At 34.6% G+C, this 20,707-nt stretch overlaps 1 long non-coding RNA gene across 1 annotated transcript; it reads left to right on the top strand.

Annotated features, from left to right (window-relative positions):
* The first annotated feature begins 8,239 nt into the window (after nt 1-8,239).
* LOC114360092 (uncharacterized) lies at nt 8,240-8,847 on the top strand. Its single transcript, XR_003656481.1, has 2 exons — nt 8,240-8,276; nt 8,598-8,847. It is a non-coding gene; the product is annotated as an uncharacterized LOC114360092 (long non-coding RNA).
* Nucleotides 8,848-20,707: the final 11,860 nt, after the last annotated feature.

Raw genomic sequence — 20,707 nt, 5'->3', positions numbered from 1 at the left:
GGGCAATTCAACATAATTTGTGAACGGTCTTCAAACTTCTGAGTAGACAATATATTATGATAGTTATTGATGACTGCTCTTCTGGACTCAAAACCTTGTAGCCGTTCCTTGGTGTGTGGTTTTTTCACGACTATTTTTTTTATGCTTCGTCAATCATTTATTTCTACTGAGTACTATTTTAATCTAGATACTATTAGGCTGGGGTGCACCATCTTACTTTGACTTTAGCAAACGTCAAAATCTGTATAACTCCATATAAATACACCGGTAATCGTTATAGTTGCTGTTAAAGTTAGGTGGTGCAACTCAGTCTTACTGTTCGGTCATTTCTTGGCCAGTTGCTTGGAAAGTCATTCATCTTCCAACCACAACCATCCTTATATTGTCGACAGATCTTGCCCATCATCATTTACATGGCATGCAAGCTAAGTCAAGCAGTGGTCAGTACGTCAGTTTACCCGAATACACTTTACTCCCAAGACCTTTAAAGAATAAGTGAATGAGCATCGTGTGGGTCATCACAGATCGCATCTTAACCCTTTGTGTAGATTGTGATCACGAAAATGCCCATTCAATGTATAAATCCTCTCCCTAACGACATTACGATTCTCCATCAGCATCAATTGTGGAATAAATCTTCAATCCCGCCGAAGTATTCATCCGTGACTGAAAGTTATTGCCTAATCCAATACCTACCAAAATAAAGTTAGAAGTTTGCTTGGAACGGTAACAGATCGTGACACTATTCTGGGGGGAGAAAAAATCTATCTCGGACGTAACTCTGCCTCCGGATCGGAACAACTTCTTTAACTATTTATGAGCCTTAAAAGTCGTCCGATAACACTGAAATGCGAGCAAAGTGGCTCTTATCTGGTTCGCCCTTTGTGACTCGTGTCGTTTATGGGTTCTGCCCTTAATACTATTATGAGAGATATAAGCCCTTTGTACACCCCTGCTCCTGACTCGTGATGCTAATTCTTTGAGATTCCCAATCTCGCAACTGGAAGTTTGATAACGTGATAACATCGCGGCTTAATTGGAGTTAATAAACGAGATTATGCCTAACCAGTTCCTGTTAGGAACTCTCGGAGTTCCGATAACTGAGTTAAAAGTGCGTGTGCTTATCTTACTTAGGAAACGCAAAAGTGTTACAAAGATAAAAATATAAAGCTCGTACTAGAAGAGGAACGAAGATGCCTTTAAATCACTGAAAACCACTTGACTGGGAGTCGAGCGCGAAACTGAAACCTAGGAAATAAATTACAAAGATTCATAAAATTTCTGCGGAAGTATGAAATTAATAGTTGTATAACAGGAAAATACTGGCATATTTAAAACTGCGGCTGTCGTCTCCACAAAGGAGTTACTGGCTTCTTACTGGGCTCCTATTATTCGGAACTGAGATAAGGCACTTTTAAATATTCCAAGCGTAAGACGCGTGCTCCTTCTAAATGTTCACTCGAATTTGACTTTTTGATGGCAATTCGTGAACTCGTAAAAGAGTTTTTATAGTTCTCAAACGAGCCGATAGAGATTAGCCTATTAGAATAGTGCACTTTACCTAACAGTAACATTTCAGCGTCATTTAATTGATGATGCTGTTTTATATCACTACAATTAATGTAAAATTATTCTACATTGTAAAAATAATAATTTCATGGTTTTAATTTTTTTCGCAAAATAGGATATAATTTTTCTAAATAGAATAAAAAAGATAAGTAGTCGTTTCATGTTTGTATTGTTACAAACCATCTCAACAGGGAATAAGCTAATGGATTTAAACCTTAAAGTAGTTTTCTCTTATCATCCATGACAAGAATAAATCCATAAGTAGTATAGTAGATAGTCCATAAGTAATCGTGTAATGCTAATAAGACACCCTCTTATCGTATTACACTTGAATAAACACTGAAAGGTAGTCATTTAAATCTGTGTAGTAAAACGAATTTTCTCAACGGAATTTGAAAGTCTCTGTCGAATTTCACTTAACAATTTTCATAATTCGTTGTAATAATACTGCGGTGAGGTGGACTTTTTTAAAATGCAAATGAAAAGAAAAAAGATTTGGTAGTTAGGGTTAAATCTTTTTATTTTTCTTATTCTAAAATGGAAAGGAATTTTCAGTATTTTTGAGTTATTCGAGATTTGTAACAATTTTATTTTTAATTAAAAAAACATAGTAGGTACCTATAGGTTATTAACTGTGATAGGATAACTTTCTATTAATAAATTCATAACCTTTAATAATTTACTACAATCTTTAGTGTGTGATATTATTGTTTTAGTTGAAGATATAAAAATGCCGTTAGTAGGCTCACTTTCACATCTCAATATAGCTTCCAATGTATTTGAGAAATATAATGCCCCCTAAACTTTATTTCATGTACCGTGCCCATAGTGTTCATCATAAAGTTTTATATTACGATCGCAGCATCGCTTAATAAAACTGAAGACATGACACCGAGGTCGTATGGATGTTTTGGGGAGACCGAGGTGAGATGTAACAGAGGAGAGTTGTGACATTGTCCATTTTTGTAAACCTATTTAGAGCTCTTTAAAATTTCATCAATTAGACATTTTGAGACACTCTCTGTTGGTAATTGACTGTCATTTTTTACAAAACATTTGCAATATAGCTTAACTATCAGCTCGCTTAGTATGTACTAGCAAGCTCACAACAGCGCGCATTTGTTAGCTAGATACTTGAACTAAAATACGCGCTTAAATACGTGTTACTCGTGAGCTCGCTAGTAGTTCGTTCGTTCGTTCGTTCGTTTCAGCCAAATGACGTCCACTGCTGGACAAAGGCCTCCCCCAAGGTTTTCCACAATGAACGGTCCTGCGCTGCCCGCATCCAGGCTCTTCCCGCGACCTTTAAAACGGCCGTAAAAGAATACTTTTCCCCACCGCCAACAGGAGGCGTGTCGTAAGAGGCGACAAACTCCTGTAGCACCGGACGGGCAGCAGCGTCTGCGCGTGAAACCAAGCAAAAAAACTGCGATCGCCAACCCGCCTGCCAAGCGTGGCGATTAGGGCAAAACCCTCCAAATGGTGTCGCTAGTAGTAATAAGTTTCAAAAAATCGACAACGTCACAACTTAGATGGTTGGCAGTCCACAACAGTACGTTTCTCTAGAAACTTTCTGCCCCGTACAACCAAACTGTGGAATGGACTGTCGTCTGCGGTGTTTCCGGACGGATACGACCTGCAAGCTTTCAAGAGGAGAGCGTATCTTTACCTTAAAGGCCGGCAACGCACCTGTAACGCCCCTGGGTCTGCGGGTGTCTATGGGCGACGGTAATCACTTACCATCAGGTGATCCGTTTGCTCGTTTGCCTCCTATCACATAAAAAAAAACTCTCCTATGTTACAATTCACCTCGGTCTCCCCTTACCTTCGAAGTCTTTTAGCCGGCATCGGTTAAAGATACCCAATATATCCCCCATGTCAGGGTTTACCAGGTTGACCGGACCCATGTCACGCAAAAGTCAGTTTTGACGTGAAATAAAATTCTATCCGAGATTATTTTGCTTCCATTAGGATAAGCACTATGTGTTACGGATTTATTAAAATCGAGACTAAAGGGTGGTTTCATCTGGTAGAAGGAAATGTTTTTTCCTCTTTTACGCGATAAGTAGTAAGTTGTGTTTAAAGATTATCAAAGTAAACCTTTTTGCAAAATGTTTTGACGTAATCGGGCACGAGATACTGTTACCAGCATGTTGAGAAATAGTAAGTACCTACCTGTTACTTAGGGCTTGTTCTTACGGAGACATTTTTTGCAGGATTCCCGTTTACTATAATTGTTTTAATATTAACGTTCACATGAACATCCCCTTTGCAGTTTTCTGCAAAAACGGATCTATTCAAACATGTAATTCGAATTTTAAACACATAAATGTGTTAACACGACAGTACAGATCCGATATCCTGTATTACTGGATCCTGCTAACTGGGTTGCTGTGGGAATATTAAGCCCTAAGATCCGCACAGGATAATCTAATTTAACAAAAAACAAACATTTTGTAATATTAGAAAAAGATTAATATTCTTATCGCAAACCATTTGACGGCCAAGTTCTTTTTATTACATCTGAGGCATCTGCTCTCGGGAGTTTCTATCGAGTATCTATTATCGCCGATAAATGGCCGATCGTGTCTCGAATTTCAAATGGGTAATATTAATAGTTTTGATAAATGTAGTTACGAGGTTGTCTTATTCTATCGTGTGGATTGGAAAAACTTGGAAAATTATGTGTTGGAAGTATGAAATTCTGTAGCTTTTTCACGAATTTCCAATGAATTCCTTTTATAAAATGTTAGGGATTTCCATCCCAACATGTCAAGCAGTTGAAATCTCTCGTATCCAGACATAATTTCAATTCAACGAATCGTAATTATTTTCATACACAGCTATTTTTAAACCATAATATGTGTCTTTCTGAGAATGAAATTCAAATCCTTGGGTCGGGAGTTTGATTCTCTTATTACAAAACTGAAGACGCCACATTAATATTTAAGAAAATTACCATCAACATTTCAGAGAACTTGTTCCCGATTCAAATTTTTATCGCTTTTGCTTACCTCTTAAAGGAAATCATTATACAAACTCCAAACAAATAGCAATTAACGAAAGGATTCCCGTATTACCTGCAGTTACATCTAAAATAAATTACCAAACTGTCTTAACTTGGATTTTTTGTTGCAAACTTGAATTCACAATGAAATAAAAATGCAAATGTTTGGTCTGTTGACTGCGCAAGGGTCAACTTTTGGCCGTATTTCACAATAATGTATTTGAAAAGTTGCTTGTTTCGTTTACCGTCAAGCCTCGGTTCAGTTTTCCGGAATTCTCTTCTAAATAACAATATTAGTGTCAAACAAATTTGTCGCTGGCGTTACTATGATAAATGTTTGTCTGTAACAAAATAACAAACCTTTCCGACACTCAATTGACTTTGGGAACAAAAACTCGTCATCCTCCCGGTTCCCTGACATTCAATCTTTTATTTGGGTTGTGCCAATTCTTTACCGTAATGGAACTTTGGGAAAAGAAAACGCTTTTGCTAATCGATTCGTGTTGTAGGAAATATTTGGAGCCACTAAAAATAAAAAGGCATAAATAAAGTGTTGAAATGCTCCAGATTTTCATTCTATAGCTTAATGGCACTAATGTGTTAAAATCATAAAAAAATACTTATGTGCTGTTAGAGTTCACGACGACATTTCATTGTATAAGTTCAAAATAATGAATTTAACGTATTCATTGAGCACTTATCATCAAAACGGGGCTACCATAGATTGTCTTGGCACGTAGAGGACATTTCGGCCATAGACTTGGCATCGGGCATAGAGATCGAAATAATCGTTGAACCATTATGACCGGTAAGAGTACAAAGCCGATATAGATAAGTAACTGTAGAAATAATAGTAATGCACATTTTCTATTCAGTCACATTTCTGCGAACTGATAAATATTCCAGTTCAAATATTAGAAATGATAAATTGTGTATTTCTCTTTAAATAGATCCAAAAGTACCGTAAAGTTGGATATTTGTAAATCAATTTATTGTCTCATTTGTAAACATGAACATAATTTTTATGTTTACTGGACTGAAACTTTAAGTTTCAATTTAGAATTTGAATAAAAACTTTTACTGAAATAAGATACCGTAGCAATTTAACTTTGCTTTAAAAAGCTTAACGAGTGTTTTACGAGAAAGAGAAAATTCTGCAAATTAAAATAGATGTGGGAAAACATACTGCATACCTCCTTTTTTAACTCGGAAAACGGAAATCAAACAAAACTTTTGTATCTCCTTAAAATCACATTTTAAAGTTTACCGTTCACAACGTTTCCTGTATGTTAATGCGAGCTACATTATAAGGCTGAGCCGTCCTTCCAACTTAATTTTTAGGGTTGGTCCCGTCAGCAAAATAACGTAGACTTTGTAAGTAATATCTTCAAATGATAAGGTTACCTCGCCAAGGGCGTGCTTGTTTTACATGACATCCTTCTAAAAGGCTTAATTTCAACCCTCGGAAGGGATTGGGCCGTACGAGGTAGCTCTTACGTGGCATTATAGCGTTGATAAAGCTAACAACTTCTTGTTTACTTTGTATGTTTTAATTAAGAGGAAAATTATTGAAAAGGATGCTGTGAGAATAACGGTCATTCAAATTATTTTACGTGACTTACGATGGAAGTAAATTATCTCCTCATTTTCAGTGACGTCACGTAGGTACACACGGTGTTTTATTAATGCGCGTTCTGCTTTCGATACATACGTAAAATAAGTAATGTATAAACTTTTTTCTGCCTTTTTGTTTATTTTGTCGACATTTCACGCCATATATACCCGAATTTATAAGAAGAAGAATATTTTGATTTGTCACGTTATTTCTACTGTTCATGTCCTACTTATTTCTTTTCAACAGAAAAAGATTCTGGAGATTTCCAACCCAATTCTTCGATATCCCATTTTCAAGCTATAGATTAAATACGAATAAAATCTTGTCGTTAAATCGTTGAAATGGAAGTACGGAAGTCCGGACCGCATAAAAAAGGTATTAATTCCAGAAATGTGCCGACAAATAACTTAGGCCCAGTTTTTTGATCAGGTCCAGAGTATTATTTTACATTTTGTTAATATTTTACCATTTTTGGTAACAAAATTTGATAATAATAGTTATTTTAACTACATATTAAGAAACCGGACCTAAGTGGAGTAAACTTGCAGAAGTCTTGCTTTTGTTTTATTGACAGTGTTGCCACAAACAGGGTGTGACAAAACACCGAACTCCTTCGAACCGTGGAATGGTGATTGTGATCTGTATATAAAGTTAGTTGTATACTGTGTGAAAGTGACTGGGTAAGTTAGTTGTATATCTATATCTGTGGTTGTATACCTTCTGTGTGAAAGTGGGTGAGTGTGAAATGGCAACAGAAGTGACAATAGTTCTACAGTTTCTGTACTCCTGATTCAAAAGGTCACTAGTTTAATCTCTGTCGACCACAGAACATAGGAAGAAGTGTCGACCATCGGACTACCGAGTAAAGCTACCATTTACTTAGGCTGAGTTGCTCTGCCTTTTTTAATCGTAACAATAACATTGAACGATGCTTTTTGTATGGAGTTTGACAGATTTTTGACGTTTGTCAAAGTTAAATTAAGATGGTGCAACTCAGCCTTAAAGAGCAAAGGGCTTAATTTTTGCTTTCAGTTTAAGTAGGATTTGCACATATCTACTGTCATCAAAATACCCTCCATAATACCCGTGCATTAAATAAGCACGCTATAGTTATTACAAGTAGAGTCACACACTAGTCTTGTAAACTGTAATGAAAAATGTATTCTATGTAAAAAATATCAGTGTTTTCTCTAGAAAAAAACGAGCTTACATAAAGAAATCACAAATTTGTCTATCTTAGGACGTGGTTCGATAAATCGAGAGTTATAAATAATATTTGTTTTCGATGTTAGTAGCATTAGCTTTATTTATGTCTTCTCGTTTTTTACCTTCGATGGAAGTCAAGAAAAAAAAGGCTGTAGGTATGAGGTTTTTATGCAACGTCTGTAAGAAACATTGAAACTATGTAATAAGGCTGTAATTTTTTTATTAGAAGGACTACAAAGACCAAATACGTTACGTGTTTGATAAAGTGATAAGGAAAACTATGAAAATCCGGTACACAAAATGTAAAAGTAATCAAACGCCTTTTTAGCTTAGAAATTTCTCCACTTACGTTCATAAAACTGTGAGCACCAAATAAACCAAAATCATAAGTGTCAAAGACAAAAAAAAATCCTATTACTCGTAATATGAATATAATAAATGTTGATGAAATTTTATAAGTTACTTTTTAATGTTCATACAACTAAGAGTAACATATTTAAAGGCTATAATTTATAACATATACATTATATAATTAATATCAGTGACAGACTGAATTACATGCGGGAAACAGTACACAATATCGCCCATTTGCGACGACACTGTGACATCTCGACATATACGATTTTTTGTTTTACCGAAATTCTGAACCGCGATCTTGCGTTCTTTTATCTCCAAAAACAGGGTATTTGTTACTCCAAAAACAACAATACTATGAGAGAAAGAGACAAAATATTACGTTATAGCGCTGGCTCGTTCGGCGATCTAGTTGGCTTCGACACTGTGACAGTTCAGTTGCCACCTGCGCTTTGAGATGTGAGGTGCTCTTCGTTTTTAAGAAAAACGTGACATCTCGAGGATACCGCGGTATTGATGACAAAGGTAAGTTTTTAAAATATTTTTATTTTATTCGACAATGTGGCACGTCATACTTATCACAGTGTTCTTCTAAAACAAAAAGCAAAGTAAAAGAGAAATTATTTATATGTCACGTTATTCTTGTAAGAAAATCGAAGTATCATCGGGACATCTTAACTAGTAACGTTGTAGATGATGAAAATTTTTCCTATATTGAAAATATGTTGTAGGTCATTTGTTGATGTTCTGTTATTGCAGAATACATGTTATTGAAATTGAATGGTATATCTACTTGTCACGTTGTATACGCTAAACAGTAATACTAAGCTCCAGATATCATTACAGATGGGGACTAGCAATGCAAAAAAGCAAAGGTTAACATTTGTGGCGATGCACTGCCTGAAGGAATTCCACAACCTAATCCGACAACATGACTAACAGCGCTATGCGAGCGCTGTGAAAGTGTCTCTTTGAGCTACAATAACGTCGGAACTAATATGAGTAGATGTAGACTGATAAACATACATTCGTTTTGAAGAATAGTTCAAATACTAGAAATACAGTGCAAATAAAACATACTTATACGACTGTCTGTTTTTACAGACACAACAAGCAAAATATTTTATATTAACATACGATAGCCTTTGATCAGCTTAATCTGAGATGATAGCTAACAAAATTATCTATGTAGAAGTATGCTAGAATAGCAATGCGTTGGATGACCCCAGATATTTATTTATGTAATTATTCAATGTCACTTAGCTGTATTGGCTATGTTTTGCTTTCTGCAAAAAAGTATTTTAATGTTTTAATATAATTACAGATAATCAGCAATTGATGGAATTTTATCGCTTCTTGCCCAAATATACTTTGGCGGGCGCAACATTGTTTTGTATAATAACATTGCAATAGGTATAACTATTTCAGAAAAACTACGCCAATAAAATGGCTACATTATTTATAAATAGTGGTTGTTATTTTTCACTATTAATACATTATTTAAATATCTTTTATAAATTTAATTTTAAATAAGTATAAAAAATTAAAACACCCTAAAAGGTACCAAAATGTAGCCGGAGACGGCGATTTTTGCGTTGATAATTTTAGGATTAAATTGTCATAACTAGTCGGTTATAAAACATTTATTTATTAACCTAGTAGGTACCTACAATTTTTTCTTCGGCATACATACATACTTAGTACAGTTTCTCTTACTGTGTTTTTTTTTGTACCTAGTAGTTTAAGAGGTTTTACTTTTGAGAGTTTTTCGTTTATTTTGATAAGCATTAGTTTTTAGAATAAGAAAACTTAATGTGAGCTTAAATATTGTATGTATACAACTGTCTGTCTACTTAGATAATATTTTTATAAGTGCAATTTAACATGGCAAAGCGAAATATTCGCCTGTTCCAATAATTACCTCATTTTTACTGATTGTAATGTTATTAAAATAAAATAAAAAATTTCAAAATCAACGTGTTATCTAAATAATGACTTATATAAATATATTTTTTTACATCATCTTCAACGTGACAACTGAACTTACCATCTTCAAAATATTATTTTTTACTAGAACAACGTGATAAGTAGTCTCTTTTTTTTTCAATCGCTTTAATTTCATCAATTTAGACGCAAAGTTATGTCTTACTATAAATATTTAAATTCATTAATAGTTAATCTTTAAACGTTTCATACACAATTAGGTAATCCTAACCTTCTTTTAAGAGTTATGGTCATTCAAAAGTTAAAAAGTCGATTTCTGTAAAACTACTGTTTTTGATATATCACAGTGTCGTCGCAAATGGACGATATCACTTTACTGTACAGATTCACTGACCCACACCACAAACCTCATAGCTCAGATCTTGAAACTGATATAGGCTGAAACTGACCAAGGTTTAAACTATATCTATTCAGCCGAAGCTGTTGATTCGGTTATTTGATTTTTGGGCAGTCGGTATATCAAGCACAAATATCCAATATCAAGAATTTCTGAGTAAAGGCATACAAGCTAAATTAAACCCTTATAATATTGTAACCTATCAAATAGGATATTTCACACCACGAATCTTCGTTTACTTTTTGAGACATATAAAACACGATTCAGCCCTAGATTTAGGGCAACTCATACAAGTCAGTGATATCACTATTTAATTGTGCTTACTCAATTGGCAAACTATTATAAGTTTCAAACCAAGTAAAATATTTATCACTATAAAGAGGAAATAAACAATAACCCTGAATTATGTATACTTTTTGAAAAGATTTCTTATGGATTATCCCGCTAAATTTTAAAAAGCTGCGCTTTGTCATGTAATAATTATTATTGATAAATGGTGTCAAATAGCTACCTAATTGTACTCTGGTTCAAACGTAATTTATCATTCCGATTGCGTTAAACGTCCCATATTTTCAATAAATATTTAAGTGATATTAACTTTATCACGGATATGGCACTCGCAGCTGTGCTCTCCCCGGAGATTTATTTCGCCACTGGCAAATAATTATACGTCAAGTTGTGTTAACGTTTTATTTCGCAAAAAAATCTTTGTGGGGTGACGTCACACTTTCTGCGGTTGACACGTCCGAGGCGACTTTTCATTTCACCAAGACGTGAGCGTCGTCCAAACCTTGGCGTCGTGACAACAGAAATACCTATAAACGATTCCGGTAAAAGGCTTTGTTGTAATAACGTTTTATTTTAACTGGCATTTGCCCACAATTTTGCATGTTAAGGTTTACAAATGAAATTATTTTACCCCTTTCATTTTTTGTGACGTAAGCAGCTAGACATGTAGATCGTTTTATCCACGAAGACGCGCCCCACCATTCTTCCGCTAAAGTTTGAGTGTTTTTTTTTGTGACAGGAGGCAAACGAGCAGACGGATCATCGGTAAGTGTTATCGGTACACGCGAAATTATTCATGAGTGCACACGCACACTACAATAATCTTTCAAGTGCCAATTAATATTCGCGCGGATTGCTCAGATCAAACTCCCCACGCCCCGCGATTCCCTCGACCAAAAATTGGTGGGGCGCATCTTCGTGGATGAAACGATCTATATAGAATTATAGATCCTATATCTATTTCAAAAAGCTTAGCGTAAAAACTTAGCAGATAGAGTAACTTTTTCATTACAGAATTATTGTTTGTTGTTTCCTCACGTATTTTTATTAACAAATAGTTTTACAAGTTTCTCTTTGATTTTTTCTGAATTTAATCATTTGGTAAATAAGTTTTCTCAAGGATTACATAAGGCTATTGTGATCCCAGGTTATTATTTAAAATCGTTCGCTTATCTCAACTGCTTTGAATAGAGTTACCTACTTGAATGATTATTTCTAATCCATTGAATCTGTAACAAAGCGAATTTGATAATCTGTTTATTTTAATCATCAAATACCTGCTGAAACTTAATTTCAAAATAGAAGTTTTACCTACCGACAATATTAGATACGGAAAAGTTATGAGTCGTTTTAAATAGAATTGTGTACAGTCGAGACCACGAACCGTAAGACGTAGCGTGGGCAGGCCTCCCACTGGGTGGACCGACGATCTGTTGAAGGTGGCGGGAGGTGCCTGGATGTGAGCGGCGCAGGATCGGTCTTTGTGGAGGCCTTTGTCCAGCAGTAGACGTCTTTCGGCTGAAACGAACGAACGAACAGTCGAGAGAACATAGACACTGATGCAAAAGTACCTACCCATTTTAGGTGCCACAGTGTTTACTTACCTTGATATACCGCAGTCTATATTAGATTTTAAATAAGTATTATGATGTCTGGTACCGGGTTGATAGTTTGATGCAACCTAAAAAAAAATTCTTCCGGGATGATAAAAGGCTAAGTTTATGTCACGAAATAGAGCTGCTAATATAGCAAAGACTGCCCAGCATAAATCTCAGTAGATTAAAAAAAAGTCGAAAGAACGACGACAAGTCCTTTCTCATTGAGTACATTCAGCACATCAGGCTTTACATTTGTGTAGCAAAATCACCCATATTACAACTGAATAAGATCCCATAGTGTTTAGCTTGATTTGCCGTCCTTAGAGCCAAATCACACGATGCGTTGCGGCAGCGGTACGACGCCGGAGCCATGTCGCTGCGTAGTCTCAGAGCTTGTACCTCGGCTAATCCAGTTGTACTGGATCCCGCAAAGTTTTACTGTCGTGTGAACACTGAACATACATAATTATTTATATGTGAGTAATACGGTTTTTTAATACTACTAAACATGATCCTGCAAAAAACAGTCCCTGCAAAAAAAAGGAATAACTCCATGGGAACAAGCCCTTACATAGAAATACCTGTAGCGGGCACACGAGCACCGCATCACTCAATACGGCGACATCTTTGCCATGTGGCGCCGCAACACATCGTGTGCTTTGGCTCTATGTTCCCTCACTTGGTGACACACAACCGCCGCCGTTATTTACACGAAGCAAGAGATAATGTCTAGCTAGAATGTAACTTCTACATTGTTTGTGTAGCTCCCGCTGAGGCATTCTTTGCGGGAACAGCAGCCTCTCGGAGACAGTTTTACCAACCGAGTGCTCTCTGAAATGACATTCTTTGGTGTTACACTTAACCACCGAATTAATTGTCATGAAAAGTTTAGTTCTATTCAAACCTTTATCTTTCTTTTTAATGCTTATACTATTTTCATTTACGCAAGAAATAGTTTTAACTGCCCAAGAACTAATTATTTACCTACTTTTACGTTGTTTTCTTTGAAGAGAATTTTACAGTTAAGCTTGTTATCATATTATCGTCTTAGCTTTTTAATTACAATAATAATTATATCTTAGAGTTAAATAATTCGAAGTTAATAAACCCTTTATTGGAAGGATAAGCTGGCTTTAGCTAAATCAAAAGTTTTAGGCTGAGTTGCACCACCTAACTTTGACCGTAACTATAACGATAACCGGTGTTTTTTGTATGGAGTTTGACAGATTTTTGACATTTGTCGAAGTTAAAGTAAGATGTTGCTGTCCTTAATCTTTAAAACGGTATGATAACATTTGACGGTTTTGTGTAGTCCGTCTTACTAACTTCTTGGCACTGAGCCTCTTAACTTAGGACTTTGATATTTCAACAAATTGAATTTAAAAACATTTAAATAAAACTCAAATTGCCTTGTTGCCTTTAAAATGCAGTCTTTAAATTACATTACATACAGAAAACCCCAAACCTACCCGCCAACATGAGTCGTCGACTTTTGACATGTTTTTTAAATTTTAACAAACTTGAAAAAATTGAACTGCAGAATGTGGGAATCGAACTCACTTTTCGCTTGCTATTTGACATGTAGTCAAAAGTCAGACGACATGTTTTTTGTTTTTTAATAAAGCCGCCGACTCCCTGCCGCCGGGCTGTTGTCGGGCTTGGTGTGTACTGTGTAGAATCCTTCTGTAAGGCGCTATTGATGCATTACTGAAGACTGAACTACTCTACTTTTACTTAACTTTATGTTACTCATTTAGCAACTACGTAGTAATGGACTTGAATGCGCTGAAAAGCCAACTTTGCCGCCATTAAAGCTAAAGTTGTACAGCATAAAACGTAATATTTTCATTGCAAAATCGCACCTATTACAAAGTGTTTAAGATTCAGAGTGTTTAAGTCGACGTGCCGCTTCCGTACTACGACGTACCTACCTAGTTTCTTTCTAAAGGCAAAACACTATAAATTCCAGTAATTAACGTGTGGAAACTGTCGTAGAGAAAATGTTTCTTAATGGAACTACAACACATTTTAAATGACGTGCTCTTGCTAATTAATCCACTTAATCTGAATATTAGCTGCGCCAAGCTGAGTATACCTACTCGTATATCCTGAGACTAGAGTAAACGAATGTTCCGGAAGATAAAGATATATTATAGGGTGTATCTTTAAAGATGTTGCTCGTGTAAGCGTTTTGAGAATCATATAGGGTTGAGCCCTTCTCGATTTATTCAAGAGGAACGGATTACGTACCTTTCACGAAAGATATTTCTTATGCATACCTACAATAAAACTGTAGAATGTGATCCTATCTCCTTATTACAACAGGGACAAGCAAAAGTCTTATATCCTTAAAGTATATTGTTTTTGTAGTAAAATTACCGCAAAAACTAATTAGCTTAACATTATTTCTGTTTTATTATTGTCATAAATGACAAATGACATTTTATTTCAATCATAGTTCTTACAACTCACGAAGGCAACTGAGCTTTATTTGTGTGTGTACGTGTACATGCACTTAACGATAGTGTAATGTCTGTATTTTTTTTTTAAAAACGATCTGTAGCGATCCACCACACATGTAAAGCTCACTCTTTCGTCTACACTAATATTATAAAGAGGAAAACTTTGTTTGGTTGTAATGAATAGGCTCAAAAACTACCGGACCGTTTTTAAAATTCTTTCAACATTCGAAAGCTACATTATCCATGAGTAACATAGGCTAAATTTTATTTTGGAAAAAATAGGGTTCCGTAAAATATGTAGGTCATGTAGTCCACGCGCGCGAAGCCGCGGGCGGAAAGCTAGTGAACTATAAAATTATAAACCAGCCTAATAATAATATATCCAGAGACTGAAGTGGTTTGACCTCTTCAACGCAGTTTAATAGATAAGAGAATTTAGTTAATTTTATTGCTTAAATTATATTTATACTGGACATCTGTAATCGTAAAGGATAATATTCTTTGATCTCTGATCCAATTCTTCTTCTATGACACTGAATATGTTACAAAAATAGACATTCAATCATTTAGAATAGTACGTCTAAGTATAGAATCCTTCAAAACGGGGCTTATCCCTTGTTTATTATTTTTATGACCATGTTTTCTAGCCTTTGTAAAAAAAGGTGTTTACGCCCCTCTAAGGTATCTTCTTTACCTATCTTCTTTATTCATTACTTAAACCCTTGTCTAGCAATATTATACCCAGCAGAATTTGTACGATATTATCAGCACATCAAACCATACATTTTTTCATGCGAAAATACACATAGATAGTTTTTAGTGACCGTCTGTAAATACCTGACAACTCCTATATAATTAACCTACTCCAAATATTTTGTTTCGCTGAGTGAATAAAGGCATATTTTGCGTGGCATTTTCCAATCCTTATTTTGTTGGAATATTATCATTATTAAACAAAATAAAGTCAACGAACACGAATTAAAACAAGTTATTTATTCTAAGAAGTTATTATTTCAGCCAGACTGTTAAATACAGAAGCTTATTTATTTTATTAAATGAGCTGTAAATAGATAGAATCAAAATTCAACTGTAAATTGAATTTATATTCTCGTGCTTATTATTTAACTAGATCTCGCAATAGTCATGAGTTGAATATGAATTCCAGTCTAAATGTGATCACGGTCGTATCAAATGTGCTCTTATTCACTATTAATTAGATCGAATTTCTATTGTGTCGTTTTCAAACTTAGCAGACTGATGTATAAACTTTTCATTATTATTGGTCGAATCATAAATGTAACGTAAGTCTATTTTAGACATATTTAGTCTAGGTTTATCTTACATTAACTATAACAAACGACAAAAAAGTCTGTTAAACTCTCTACAGAAAACACCCGTTATGGTTATAGTTACGTCAAAGTGAGGTGATGCGACGTAGGCTAACTGTCTAAAGTACGGCCAACTAGCAGCGCAGCGATACAAAAGGTCGATACAACTGTCGAGTTGAAAATATATTCTGTCTCTTCCCATCTTGTGTATTTGTATGTTTACGTATTACGTAATGTCTCGTTTTCCCGCCAAAATATGTCAAAGTCAGACGAGTTCACCCATGACATTGGGTTTGTTTACATTTGGTATCGCTTCTCGTTGGCCGTACTTTACAAGTATTTTTGGACGTAACTCCACGAGATGATATTGAGACGGAATCTTAAACATAGAATGGAATCATTGCGAGAATTCACAATTTCTCTGATGTTCACAGCCGTATATACTCGTACAATTATTCGTCACCTAAAATAGTTGAGCATGCACTGCCATTCAGATTCGCCACACGGCTAAGTGCCATATGTCAAAGGCAGAGCCAGGCCGGCTTTCACAATGATTCATGTGGTCTAACGAAAAAACTCCAGCCGTGGATATGGCCGCATTTATTTACGGCATGGTTAGGACCTTTTTAGCCATTTGCCTGTTTTTATGGCTATAGACACATATTAATTATATCGTTAAGCCTTTCGGTTGGTTTAAATCGTTTTCCGAATTAGGTCCGGTGTTAAATTGAGCATTTATTGCACATATTTATTAATCCACGAATTTCAAAAACATTTTTTGGAGTTAGGTCTATATTAATGGTACTTACTGATAATAATTAATTGTTGTTCCTCGTTTTCTAAATACGTAACTCCAATGGGATCTAAAGAAAGTCTTACATTAAACAGTTACTTAGCTGCCAATTTTCCTTAATGATTGTTCAATTGTCCCTAATAAGAAAAGTATTCCAGAAGTTACATAATACACATGCTGAAAACTTGTCTTGGCTACTTCCATAAAGAGGTTTACCTACTTCTAATATTATGAAAATTTTATGTTACCTACATATAGAACGAGAGACGGGGTTTTGTCTTCAGCTGGCCAGTTCAATAGCAAAGTATTATCTTACCTTAGTACACTCTCATGGGAACTTATTGGATCAGAGACTGCATAAATGACTATAGCTTGGATCTACGCCAATTATTGTCTAATTTAAGAGTCGAAGATTTCTATTTTACGATCTATAATTTAAACTGTACGTGGCAAACGCAACCCCCTATGATTAACTATTGGCTATTGCCAAAATACGAGCACTTAGCTTGTAATATTAGGAATTGTATACTAATTTATATGAAAATACACTCAATTATCACTACATAGTATAAAACAAAGCCGTTTTCCGCTGTCTGTCCCTATTTAAGCTTTGATCTTTAAAACTACGCAACGGATTCTGATGTGTTTTTTTGTATTAGCACAGAATAAGTAATAGTAGTATTAGACAGAGTGATTCAAGAGGAAGGTTTACGTATATGTATACTTAGCACCCGTGCGAAGCCAACGTTTTTATTTTGAATAGAATAGAGCCCTTCCCTGGGATATAATTTATTATTTACTTACATCTGGGGGCACGGCAGTGCCCCCACCAAGTCGAGCAAAAAAGCGGCACGGCCGTACCATCCTTTTCTCGAAGCAATTCAGGCCATTTTCGACCGCCTGTAACTTCGTTGTGGATAAAACTAGAAGGCTGAATTTTCATAAGCTTTGCAGGCATTGTAAAGACACGGTATATTTAAAATTTCATTCAATTTGAACCAGTAGTTTAAGAATTATAACGGGTCAAAGTTACTTAATTTTGTCACTCACTGACTGACTCACTGACTCACCGATCATCAAAATTCTAAGGCACTTCTAGCAGGCCTAGAAGCTTCAAATTTGGAATATAAGTAGTGTTTGGTGTATGAATCAAGGAAAAACTGTGCAACCGCCAAGTCGAGTAAAATTTTTCAATTTCGGTCCAGTTTTCTAGATACATAACTGCTGTCTACAAAATACAAAAAGAAATGAGATCCCATCAAAAACAATACTTGTCAAAAAAACCCAAGTCTCGCAACTCAGTTGTTCTACGGTAAAAAGTTGTGAGATCCATGTAATACCAAGTCCAGGCCAGGAAATCTTTAACGTTTTACATAAATATATTGACTTGGCCATCGCATGAAAACACGTGTAAATTAAATTATTTAGTGCGATGGCCAAGTCAATAATTTATGTAAAACGTTAAAGATTTCCTGGCCTGGACTTGGTAATACATGGATCTCACAACTTTTTACCGTAGAATTTATATTTTCTACATAAACTCTAATAACTGCTCATCTCTTCCAGGAATCATCCTAATTGTAGTCATAGTCATATATGTTTATTGCATCATGTTGGTACATTTGGATCTTAAATATTAATACAGATTATGTATTTGGTTACAGGTGGAAATGAGAAAGGTTTCCCGCAAAGTATAATTATTTTAATAAAGTGTAGTCAAACACAACGGATTTTATTTAAAGTTTTAATGTTTTCTCCTTGAATTTGTGGCATGTTTTAACTTATTAATACATTTTTAGTTTTAATTATTAATTTATTTATACATTTTGTGTTAGTTTGAGATTAATATTGACATTAATTGAATATACCTACCTAGTTACAATCAATTAATTGTATGATACCAATTAATTTATTTATTTTACAATAGAGTATTTTGAGATAAATTCACTGATATTAATATTACTTTACTCATTAAGAATCTCCCATTATATTTTCCTCAATTATTTAGCTTTCTACCCAAAATAGAAGCTTTACAATTTTCTTTAGTAGGTATATTATATTTCTTTGACAACAGAGCTTTTCCGTGAAATTAGAAAGCTTTGGAAAGCGAGAGTTATCGAGGAAGCTTTTACAGATTCTGTTCTTCTTTATTTTATTGTAAAGGATGTAACTAATAACCAAATGACATTATTTTCCTATAATTAAGAAAATTTATATTCGAATTTAGATATTATTGGATCAATAATATGCTTCTACGTAAATTTTATGAGTGTTGTCCACAATTGAACGTTGACGATTTGGCTGTAAAGGAATTATGAAAATAAATGAAAGTCAATATACTTGCAATGTCATACATATATTAGATTTCACTTTTACCGTACAATGATAATAACATTAACATTATTTTAGTATCACAGATGGAAAAACATTATGTAAGTCTGTTATATCTTACTTACTATGTCCTTGCCTACAGGTCTATTTCACAAATTTTCAGGAGAATCATGAAATAAAATATTGATACACAATGTAGGATATATCCCGCTTATGAAACTAAAATATTTACACAATATACGTACAGTAAAAGTAGCTGAAATGTAGCTGGTCTATGCAATACAGGTTGTCTCTAAAATAGTTTATCAAACTTAAAGGACGAAAAAGTACATCAAACGTGAAAAAAAGGAAACTTTTTCTTTTCCAGTGGTGAATTGAAAAACTTTTTAAGACTTAGGCAGAGTTGCACCACCTTATTTTAACTGTAACCATAAAAATAATCGGTGCTTTTTGTATGGAGTTTGTCAGATTTTTGACCTTTGTCAAAGTTAAAGTAAGATGGTGCAACTCAGCCTTATTGTTGTTCATCCTACAGTGTATTTTCTACTTATTTCTGATTGCTATTTTTGTGACATCCTGTATAAGTTAATCCTTGAATATTTCATCAAATCCAAAAGAAGTCGATATGTTATTATATTTTTGAACTAAAGCCACGGAATACAAGATTATTCATACAGTTTTGATGTTATGGAATGACAAGAATTTTCATGAATCAAACAACAAAAGATACATCATTTCTATTTTGGGACAGAATCTCAAAAATGTTTAGCTTCTTAAATCCAGCCTGGAGTTCGCTTAGCCTTTTTTAAAGCAGAATACCAACGTCAGTGAAACATGTCAGAAGTGCAGACTTAAGTTTTATTTGAAGTCTACGCTTCTGTTATTTGAAGAAGAAGAATTCTTTTGATTAAATCCCTTGCGTTTGTGCAATACCCACTGCAGTAGAGACAGCTAATGAAAATTCACCAGATGCTATCCTCACACGATGGCTAAGGCCGAATCCACGATTTTTATTATACGGCTTGTACGTGCAAAGAGAATTCTATTATTATACTATTCTATCAAGAATTTTATACTTTGGTATGGGTAAAAGATATTAAAGAAAATCTTTTTTTTTAAATTGAATTACAGTGATTTTTCTATAGAAAAGAACCCAGCACATCACAAAAATAAAACCCTGCTTTGCAAAAGGAGTAATTAAATAGCCCGTATTCACAAACACAGAGGTCTCACAGTACGCGTGGATGCATAGGGTGACACATGATTCATGTGACATGAACCAATCACAGAGCTCTATTCAATGCTGTGCGTTCGATTTTCTGTTTCAATTACGCAAGCATCGTTTGTGAATACGGGCGTTGAAAAGCTGTCTAAAATACAAAGTAAAGAATTCATTATTGCCGTGCAATAATGAATGTGGGTCTTTTAATTAAATACCTACGTATTTTAATGGGAAACCGCCAGATGACTGCAAAAACGTTACGTCACATTGTGATTATAGTAAATATTATTTGGCAACAAACTAATTAACACAGACCAGCGTCCATTCACTAATTGTTACATTGCAATTAAATTAATTGATAAACAATTTATTAAGTCTTTATAATATTTGTTTGTTACATAAAAACATGTTAATAGTCTTTGAAGTGAGATCATAGGTTCTTACGCGTACCTACACAATTGTAAAATTTTCACTAACTAGTCTTCAGATCTTATTGAGTGGTCAATGTCACAGCCAGTCCACTGCTACCTGTCAAAGAAATGTCAAATTAATCTATTACAGATTTTGGAAAAGATTTCGTTATTTTACAGACA

Source organism: Ostrinia furnacalis, unplaced genomic scaffold (genome assembly GCF_004193835.3).
Source record: "Ostrinia furnacalis isolate ACB-3 unplaced genomic scaffold, ASM419383v2 OfSCF4888, whole genome shotgun sequence".
Lineage (NCBI taxonomy): Eukaryota > Metazoa > Arthropoda > Insecta > Lepidoptera > Crambidae > Ostrinia > Ostrinia furnacalis.
The sequence above is the reverse complement of the archived record's forward strand: the minus strand, read 5'-3'. Positions and strand labels throughout refer to the sequence as shown.